This window comes from Dasypus novemcinctus, chromosome 8 (assembly GCF_030445035.2).
Source record: "Dasypus novemcinctus isolate mDasNov1 chromosome 8, mDasNov1.1.hap2, whole genome shotgun sequence".
NCBI classification, from domain to species: Eukaryota; Metazoa; Chordata; class Mammalia; order Cingulata; family Dasypodidae; genus Dasypus; species Dasypus novemcinctus.
The window spans coordinates 47,362,372-47,373,018 of record NC_080680.1 but is presented as its reverse complement, the minus strand read 5'-3'; the positions used below and the strand labels follow the sequence as shown (position 1 = coordinate 47,373,018).

At 41.8% G+C, this 10,647-nt stretch overlaps 1 pseudogene; it reads left to right on the top strand.

Moving 5' to 3' along the window:
- Nucleotides 1–324: 324 nt before the first annotated feature.
- Nucleotides 325–7,856, top strand: LOC101413753 (calcium release-activated calcium channel protein 1 pseudogene; annotated as a pseudogene).
- The last annotated feature ends 2,791 nt before the right edge of the window (nt 7,857–10,647 follow it).

Genomic DNA, 10,647 nt, shown 5'->3' with positions numbered 1-10,647 from the left:
GGACAGAGAGGAGAAAAACTGAAGGAAAAATCACTTTATGGCAGAATCGTGGAAGCTGAGGTCTGAACCGAAGAGAGTGGGCCCAAGCCTGTGTGTGGACAGGGTGAGTCTGCCCTGGCTCTTGGAGAAGGTGCATGTTCCACCTTGTTGTTCAGGAAGAGTGTTGACTCACCAGTGCCCTGAAAGGGTGGAGCCTCTTCTCTGGGGCATGCAGAGCATCATGCTGACAGCCCTATGATTGGAGAAGGTGGAGCCTGGGACCCAGTGCTTGCAGAGTGTCTGGCCACCACCCCAGGGCTCGGAGAGAGCAGAAACTGTGCTTCGATGTCGAGGGAGAGCCTGGCCGCCATCCTGATGCTTGGAGAGGTGGAGCCTTCACCCCAGTGTTTGGGAGAGCATGGCCACTGGGCAAGCACTTGGAAGGGCTGCTACTTGATCTAGCCTGAAGGACAAAACTGTTCCATAGACTGACACAATTTGAAATCTAATGAAATATGTCCTGCTGGGTTTTGGATTTGTTTGGGACCTGTGAACCTTGTTTTCCATACAGTTTATCCCTATGGTGATGGGACTGTTTATCCTATACCTATCCCTCCATTGTAAATCGGAAGCAGATAACTTGTTGTTTAGGTTTCATAGGCCCACAGAAGGTGGGGAATTATATATGACCCAGGACAGACCATACTTATATCCAATTTCTCTTAATATATTTGCCATTTTATTTATTTTTTTTATATCATTGCTACAGGTTACTCAGTTAACCCAAGATAACTACAATAAAAATGAATCTGGTTTAGTCAGTGGTTACACTACTCCCCCCGCCCCCCTTACTTTTGTTCATTCTTCAACCTTGAAGGATTTGGGACAATGCCTGCTCTGCTTCAGACCGAGAAGAGATGTAGGTATTATGGGGCAGAGGAATGGAATTTTCTTGCTTGCCCTTGAAGATACTATTTGCTTTTGGGATTGGGCTAGTCCAGCATCATCGTTTTGCTAGTGTCCAGGGCAGGCCTGAAGAACTGGAGAGTACAAGTTGGCCACATACCCCGGGGTTTCAGGGCACAATTGGCATAGGAACAATCCAAAGGCTTTAAGTTTCTAAGAAATAAACATAATGAGTAAATTGAAAATTATAAGTTCAAATAAAAGGAGTAGAAAATCCATGATTAGGGGAATTATAAATACATATAACTATATTATATTGGGGAAATAGGTTTTCAGATAGAGCCTGCCAAGGGGTTGTTGACTTCATGGGCCGTGTGTCTTGCCTTTGGTGTTAGGACATCCTCAGGGCCCTCAGGAGCTCTTTTGTTTGGGGCTTTGTTTAGTGTGGCAGTTTGTGAAGTTCTGGCTGAGACCTGCTTATGTGTAACCTCTAGAGTGACCTCCTGACTCACTTGGAAATCTTTCAGCCATAAAAATTCTGTTTTATTTAATATTTCCCCCTTTTGATCAAGGACTTTCTCCAAATGCATCACTGATTAACAACTGATCATATTCTCCGGTGCCAGGGAGGCTCATCTCTGGAAGTTGTATTCCACATCGATGGGGGTAGGGGTGGGGGAGGTAGTGAGTCGATTTGCAGAGTTTGTCTTAGAGAAAGGCCACAACTGAGCATCAAGGAGTTTTTCAGTTGATAACTCTTAGGCATTAATTATATTTAGGCTTAGTTTCTTTATTACAGGAAAAAGGTTCATAGGTGCAAGCGTTAAGATCAAGGGCTTTAGCCTCTTACCCTGTTTTCTTTTATTAGACAAGAGTTATATATTCCTGAGCTTTTTGGCTATCTTATCTGAGAAAGAGCAGCGCTTCCCCAGAAGTGGAAGTTTAATATTTTGTTAGCTACTGTGAGGGCCTCTTCTGTCCAGAAAACATCCCTATGGCAAACAAGGACACATTTATATCCCATAGAATATTGTATGTATGTAACGTTCAAGATGGTCAAAAGGTGCTGTCTGTCGAGACACCTCTCCATGTCCCACCTTTACCTTCTCTCCAGGGCTATGTTAGTTGACAGGTGGAATATAATTATATACTTGCCTTGCTTCTCATATAAAGTTCTTTAATTTTTTTTCTGAAGATGAAGCTTTGAATTGCAACTGGCTGCATATACTTTCAGAGAAGCCTCAGTGCAGTAAACCTGACAAGGAAATTTGGTTGTTTCTTTGACATAAAACATTTTTCTATGAATAAAATATTACAATATTTCCATATTGTTAAGTTGACACTTAACATTGGTGTGGTAACTTTGTTACCACTGATGCGAGAATGTTAAAATGTAATGTTAACTAGTTCATATTTTGCTTTAGGTGTATTTTTTCTCCATATACCACCCTATTGTTAGCACCTTGTATTAGTGACCTACTTATGTTATAGATCCTGAAAGAACATTTTTATGTTTGTATTATTAACCACAATCCTTGTCCAACACAGAGTTCCCAGTGTTTTATAAACACATGTTTTATCTTCTAGCTTTTCTTCAAGTGACATGTGACCCAAAACTTCCCCTTTCAATCACGTTCACGTACATACTTCAGAACTATTAAGTACACTCACAATACTGTGCTACCATCATATCTGCCCATTTACAAACCATTGCAATAAAATTTATAAAATCTGGACAAATTAAACATCAGCTCCCTGGTCCCTATGCCCATTCTATCTCCTAGTAACCTACCTTCTAGATTCTACCTCTATGAGTTTGCTTATTATAATTAGGTCATGTTAGTGAAATCATACAATATTTGTCCTTTTGTGTCTGGCTTATTTCACTCAACATAAGATTCTCAAGGTTCATCCATGTTATGGCATACATCAGTACTTCACTCTTTCTTGCAACTGAATAATGTTCAGTCATACATATAATACCACATTTTGTTTACCCATTCATCTGTTGATGGGCACTTGGATTTCCATCTTTTAGCAGTTCTGAATTATGCCGCTGTTAACACTGATGTGTATATATCTGTTTGTGTCCCTGCTTTCTGGATATATCCCTAGTAGCAGGATTGTCAGATCATATGGCAGTTTCCTGAGGACCCAGCAAACTGTCTTCCACAGAAGCTGCACCATTCCACATTCCCACCGGCAGTGAATGGGTGTTCCTATTTTTCACATCCCCTCCAACACTTGTAGTTTTCTGTGTTTTTAAAAGTGGCCTGTTCAGTAGGTATGAAATGATATCTCATTGTGGTTTTGATTTGCATTTCCCTTATAGCTAGTGAGGTTGAACATCTTTTCATGTGCTTTTTAGCCATTTGTATTTCCTCTTTGGAAAAATGTCTATTCAAATCTTTTGCCCATTTTTAAATTGAGTTGTTTGTATCTTATTGCTGAGTTACAGAATTTCTTTACATATGCTGAATATTAGACCCTCATTGGATATATGGTTTTCAAATATTTTCTCCCATTGAGTAGGCTGTTGTTTTTTTCACTTTCTTGACAAACTCTTTTTGAAAATTTTTTTGTTTTTAGAGAAGTTGTAAATTTACAGAAAAATTGCATAGAAAGTACCTACCCACCCACCTGCAAACACAGTTTCCCATATTATTAATATCATATATTAGTTTGGTACATTTGTTACAACTGATAAACCAATATTGAAGCATTACTACTAACCAAAGTCTATAGTTGACATTATGGTTAACATTTTGTGTACCGTTTTATAGGCTTTGACAAACGTATAATGTCAGGTGTACACCATTACAGAATCATACAGAACAGTGTCATTGCCCAAAGAATGCCCTGTGTTCCACTGATTCGTCCCTCCCCCATCCCTCTGAACCCCTGGCAACCTACTTTATATCAGTGTTGCAAGTTACTGCATTAACCACAAGATAAAAAAAAACTACAATAACAATAGATCTGCTTTGGTCCATGGTTACGCTCCCCCCTTATGTTTGTTGAGTCCTCAATTTTGAGCATTTTGGGATTGCGATACCTATTCTGCTTTAGACTGAGAGAGGACTTAGATCTTATGGGGCAGAGGGAAGGAACAGTTTCGCTTGCAACCGTAGATATTCCTTGTTTTTTGGGGATGGGACTTGTCCATCATTATCGTTTTGTTAGTTATCCAGGGAATGCCTGAAGGGCTGGAGAGTAGGAGCTGGCCAGAGCTCTGCTGGGTTTCGGACTCAACTGGCATGTGAACAATCTGAAGATTTAAGTCTATGAGAAATACACTTATCAGGTAAATTGAAAATTATAGATTCAAATAAAGGGAGTAGAAGAATCATGATAAGGGGAATTATAAATGAGTATAACTGTTATATTAAGGAAATAGATTTTCATATATTCCCATAGGATCTACCAAGGGGATGTTGATTTCATGAAACTGTGTGCCTTGCCTATGGTGTCTGGACATCCTTAGATCCCTCTGTAGCACTTTTGTTTGAGGCTTTGTTTACTCTGGCAATTTATGAAATCTTATCTATGACCTGCATAAGTGTAACCTCCAGAATAAAATGCCGATTCACTTTAAATCTCTTAGCTATAAAAACTTGTTTTATTTACTATTTCTACCATTTTATCACAGTCTTTTTCCAAGTACTTCACTGATGAATGCTTGGTAATAATCCTTCAGTGCTAGGGAAACTCATCCTCAGAAGTCATGTCCCACATTTGGGGCAAGGTAGTGAGTTCATTTGCAGAGTTTGGCTTAGAGAGAGGCCACATTTGAGAAACAAGGAGATTTTCAGGAGGAATTTCTTAGGCATTAATTCTAATGTTGTTTAGTTTCATTTTTACAGGAATAAGGTTCATAAGGCAACTGTTAAGATTGAGGGCTGGGCATATTGGCCTGTTTCCTTTTATTAGGCACAGTTTATGTATTCCAGAGATTTTTGTCATCTTTGAGAAAGTAGCAGGACTTCCACAGGATTGAAGTTGAATGTTTTGTTAGCTACTGTGTGGGTCTCTATTGAGAAAACATACCCATGACAACAAGAATACATTTATATGCCACAGAAGTGTGTTTTAGGTACATTTTTCTCCATGTACCACCCTACTATCAGTACCCTATATTAGTGATGTAATTTGTTTATAGATCCTGAAAGAACATTCTTATATATTTGTATTATTAACTACCACAGATTTCACTTTATTACACGGTTTCCCATTTTATGCTCCAGCTTTCCTTCTAGCAACTTGGATGACCTAAAACTTTCCCTTTCAATCACGTTCACACACTTCTGTGCTGTTAATTACTCTCACTTTGCTTGGCCATCACCTCAATTGATTTCAAACCATTACGATCAATCTAATTATAAATTCTGTTCAAATTAAGCATCAGTTCGCCATTCTCTGTCCCTGTTCTATCTCCTGATAACCTATCTTCCAGACTCTTACCTCCATGATCTGCTCACTGTACTTCGTTTAAATTAGTGATGTAATGCAACATTAGTCCTTTTATATCTGGGTTATTTCACTCAGTGTAAGGTTTTCAAGGTTAATCCATGTTGTTGCATGCATCAGTACTTCATTCTTTCTAACAGCTGAATAATATTCCATCATTTGTATTACCACTTTTTGTTTATCTTTTCATCTATTAATGGGCACTTGGGTGTCTCCAACTTTTAGCAGTTCTGAATTATGCTGCTGTTAACATTGGTGTGCATATATCTGTTTGTGTCCCTGCTTTTAGTTCTTCTTGATATATACCTAGTAGCAGGATTGCTGGATCATGTGGCATTTCTATATTTAACTTCTTGAGGAACTGGCAAACTGTCGTCTACGTCCAATTTCTCTACATCGTCTCCAACACTTGTAGTTTTCTGTTTGTTTTTTTAAGTAGAGACTAGTCCAGTAGGTGAGAGATTATATCTCACTGTGGTTTTGATTTGCATTTCCCTAATAACTAGTGATGTTGAGTATCATTTCATTTGGTTTTTTTTTTTTTTTTAGCCATTTGTATTTCTTCTTAAGAAAAGTGTCTGACCAAGCTTTTTGCCCATCTTTTAATTGTGTTTTTTGTCTATTATTAAGTTGTAGGATTTCTTTATATATGCTGGATATTAGAGCCTTTTTGGAGATGTGGTTTCCAAATAATTTCTCCCATTGAGTAGGCTGCCTTTTCACTTTCTTTACAAACTCTTTTGAAACATGAAAGTTTTAAAATTTGAGGTCCCATTTATCTATTTTTTCTTTCATACTTGCTCTTTGAGTGTAAAGTTCATGAAACCATTGCCTACCACAGATCTTGTAGATGCTTCCCTGTATTCTCTTCTGGTGTTTCATGGTCCTGGCTCTTGTATTTAGGTCTTTGAGCCATCTTGAGTTAGTTTTTGTATAGGGTATGAGATAGGTATCCTCTTTCATTCTTTTGGATATGGATATACAGTTCTCCCAGCACCATTTTTGGGAGAATTGTTTTGTCCCATTTGAGTGGACTTGGTGGCTTTGTCAGATATCAGGTGGCCAGAAAATGTGTGGTCTATTTCTAAACTCTCTTCGGTTCCCTTGGTGGATATGTCTATCCTTGTAATAATACCATGCTGTTTTGACCACTGTAGTTTTGTAATGTGCTTTAAAGTCAGGTAGTGTGAGTCCTCCAACATCATTCTTCTTTTATTTTTTTTTAAACAAATCAGTTTTATTGATACATATCAATAAAGCATACAGTTCATCCAAAGTGTCCAACCAGGGCCCTGGCGGGGGGCTGCCGCGTCTCCGGCCGCGCCTCTGCAGCGCGCTCCACGCATCCGGAGCCCGCCCCGCCCCCGCGGCGGCAGCCCCCGCTCGCCCTCAGCGGGGCAGCAGCTCCAGGGGCCGCAGCTCCAGCGGGAGCGCCGGGGCCTCGCCACCCGCGCCCGCCCTCCCCCGACGGGATGGGCCCGAGTTACTCCGCGGTGCTGCGCCTCAGCGAGCGCTCGATGCAGGCGCTGTCCTGGCGCGAGCTCTCCTGGGGCCGCGCCAAGCTGGAAGCCTCGGGCCGGACCTCGGCTCCGCGCCGGCCTCGCGGTGGCAGCGATGGTGGAGGTGCCGCTGGGTGCTGAGCTCCACGGCCCGCCGCGGCGCTCCTCGGTGCTGGCGCCGCGCACCAGTTCGCGCGCATGATCAGCACCCGCGTCCTGCCCAGCAGCGAGGCGGAGAGCAGCGTGCACGGCCTCACCTCGGTCAAGGCGTCGCCCCACGAGCGCAGGCACCGCCACGTCGAGCTGGCCTGGGCTTGCTCCTCCGCCATCGGCTCGCTGCTCTTCCTGGCCGAGGTCGTGCTGCTCTGCTGGGTCGAGGTCCTGCCCCTCAAGAGCGGCCGCGCCAGCCGCGACCCGCCAGCAAGCCCCCCGCTCGCAGCGCAGCCGCCAGCGCAGCAGCAGCGACCTCACCCGGCCCGGCGGCCGCCGCGCTCCGCCACCGCCGCGGTCCCCTTGGCCCGGTCTCATCGTCTTCGCCGACCACTGCTCCCGCTCGCCGGTCAGCCGCAGGACGGACCGACGGTTCCAGGAGCTCAGTGAGCTGGCTGAGTTTGCCCGCTTGCAGGACCAGCTGGACCACAGAGGGGACCCCCCCACACACACACCTGGCAGCCACTAGCCTAAGCGTCCCCAGCTAGGGGCGTTTCAGAGCTTTGGCCTTGACCTCTTCCCCATGACCTTGTCCTGCCCCAGCCTCAAGGACAGCCTGTGCAGGGGCCTGGGCTATCCTCAGGGAGAGAGCAGAGGGAAGAGAGGGGGTTGTTTGGCTGTGGTTGTTTTTAAGAGAAATTGCTGCACTTTGAAATTTTCCTCTAAGACAGTAAGCACTTCCTGTCCTTCCAGACCCAGGTTCACCTCCTATTAGGAGGGAGTGGGGGCCAGAGCAGGGACAAAGGCTTCCTTTGTGCCTCCTCCTTGTGCAGTGCCATCTGCGCACTTCCTGACCTTTCTGTCTCGAGCTCCCTCCCTGTTCAGCGCTGAGTGTGCTGTGCGTGCGTGCGTGCGTGCGTGCGTGTGTGTGTGTGTGTGTGTGAACACAAATATAAGGGACAGCCCTCCCGTGTCTGTGTTTGTTGGGTCTGGGCTCCTTTGTCTTTTTCTTCCCTGGTCCCCGAAGTTTTTTAAAAACTGTTTCCAACATTTTATTTTGAGTAATTTCAAACCTACAGAAAAGTTGCAAGAATATTAAGTGAAATATATATATATATATTCTTTCCTTGAAAAAAAGTGTACAATCAGTGCTTTTGCTATAATCACATAGTTGTATGTTCATCACTTCAATCATTATTAGAGCGTTTTCATGATTTCAATAATAAACAAAATGCAGACTAACAAGAAAATTCCTCACCTCTCAATCTTTCTGTGCTCCCCCACTATACATAGCTGCTGTAGATTTCCACCTATTCTAGCCAAAGTCTATAATCAATGACATTTAGTATAATCATAATGTTGTACGTTGACCATCTAAAAAATTTTAGAACAATTTCATTACTTCAAAAAGAAAGACTACACCCCTTAAGCATTCCTTCTTCAGACCTACATAACCACTAATCTCCTTTCATCTTTATAAATTGATTTATATTTACATTTTATATAAATGGGATCCCACAATATGTAGTACTCTGGTCTGCTTTAATTTTTTTTTTTTTTGGTCTAATAACATTTTGTACTATTAGCTTAAATTTATTCAGCTTCAAAGAAAAATGGTCTTCTATGTGTGCAGTTCTACCCGTGTTCATATTTTATGTAATATATATTTCATATGATATATTTAGTTCATAATAGGGCAATCGTACAGTATTTGTCCTTTCATGTCTGGCATGCTTCACATAATGTCCTTCAGGTTCATCCATGTTGTCATATGTTTCACGACTTCATTTCTTCTTACAGCTGCATAATATACCATCATGTATATATGCCATAATTTGTTTATCATTCATCAGTTGATGGACACCTGGGTTGTTTCCAACTTTTGGTTATTGTGAATAACACTGCTGTGAACATTGGTGTGCAGATATCTGTTTGTGTCACTGCTCTCTACCTATCAATGGTATTTCTGGGTCCCATGGCAAGTCTATACTCAACTTCCTTAAGAACTGCCAAACAGGGAAACGGACTTGGCCCAGTGGTTAGGGCGTCCGTCTACCACATGGGAGGTCTGCGGTTCAAACCCCGGGCCTCCCTGACCCGTGTGGAGCTGGCCCATGCACAGCGCTGATGCGTGCAAGGAGTGCCACGCCATGCACGGGTGTCCCCCGCATAGGGGAGCCCCACGCGCAAGGAGTGCACCCGTAAGAAGAGCCGCCCAGCGCCAAAGAAAGTGCAGCCTGCCCAGGAATGGCGCCGCCCACACTTCCTGTGCCTCTGACGACAGAGGCGGACAAAGAAACAAGACGCAGCAAATAGACACAGAGAACAGACAACTGGGGGAGGGGGGGAATTAAATAAATAAATACATCTTTAAAAAAAAAAGGCTGCCAAACAGCCCTCCACAGTGGCTGTATCATTCTACATTCCCACAAACAGTGAATAAGCATTCCTATCTCTCCACATCCTCTCCAACATTTACAATTTTCTGACTTTTTATTAGTGGCCAGTCTAATAGGTGTGAAATGATACCTCATTGTAGTTTTGATTTGTATTTCCCTAATTGCTAGTGATATTGAAATTATTTTCATGTGTTTGTTCACCATGTGTATTTCTTCTTTGGACAGTAGTCTTTTCAAGTCTTTTGCCTATTTTTTAATCAGGTAGTTTGACTTTTTATTGTTGAGTTGTATGATCTTCTTATGTATCATGGATATTAAACCTTTATCAGATAAATTTTGCCAAATATTCTCTCCTGTTGAGTCACCTGCCTTTTCATTCTTTTGATAAAGTCCTTTGAGGTGCAATAGTGTTGAATTTGAGGAGGTTCCATTTATTTTTTGCTTTTGTTGCTCGTGCTTTGGGCATAAAGTTTAAGTAACTACTGCCTACCACAAGATATTGAAGATATTTTCCTGCATTTTCTTCTAGGAGTTTTAAGGTGGTTGTTTTTATATTTAAGTTCTTGATCCATTTTGAGTTAATTTTTGTATAAGGTATGAGATAGGCATCTTCTTTCTTTCTTTTGGATATGGATATCAGTTCTCCCAACACCATTTGTTGAATAGACTGTTCTGGCTCAGCTGGGTGGGCTTAACAGCCTTGTCAAAAATCGCTTGACTGTAGATATGAGGGTCAATTTCTTAGTTTTCTGTTTGATTCCATTGGTCAAACTGTCTGTCCTTATGCCAGTACTATGCTGTTTTTACCACTATAGCTAAGTCATATGCTTTAAAGTTAGGAAGTGAGAGTTTTCCAAATATGGTCTTCTTTTTTAAGACATTTTTGGCTATTTGGAGCTCCTTACTCTTCCAAATAAATTTCATTACTGGCTTTTTGATTTCTACAAAAAAAGGCTATTGGGATTGCATTGAATCTGTAAAGCAGTTTGGGTAGAATCGACATCTTACTGATATTTAGTCTTCGAGAACATGGAATGTCCTTCCATTTATTTAAGTCTTCTTTAGTTTCCTTTAGCAATGTTTTATAGTTTTATTAATACAGTTCCTTTAGGTCCTTGGTTAAGTTTTTTCCTAAATATTTGATTGTTTTAGTTGCTATTATAAATGGAATTTTTAAAATGATTTCTTCCTCAGATTACAAATCAAAAATATTGATTTTTGCACATCAACCTTATATCCTGCCATTT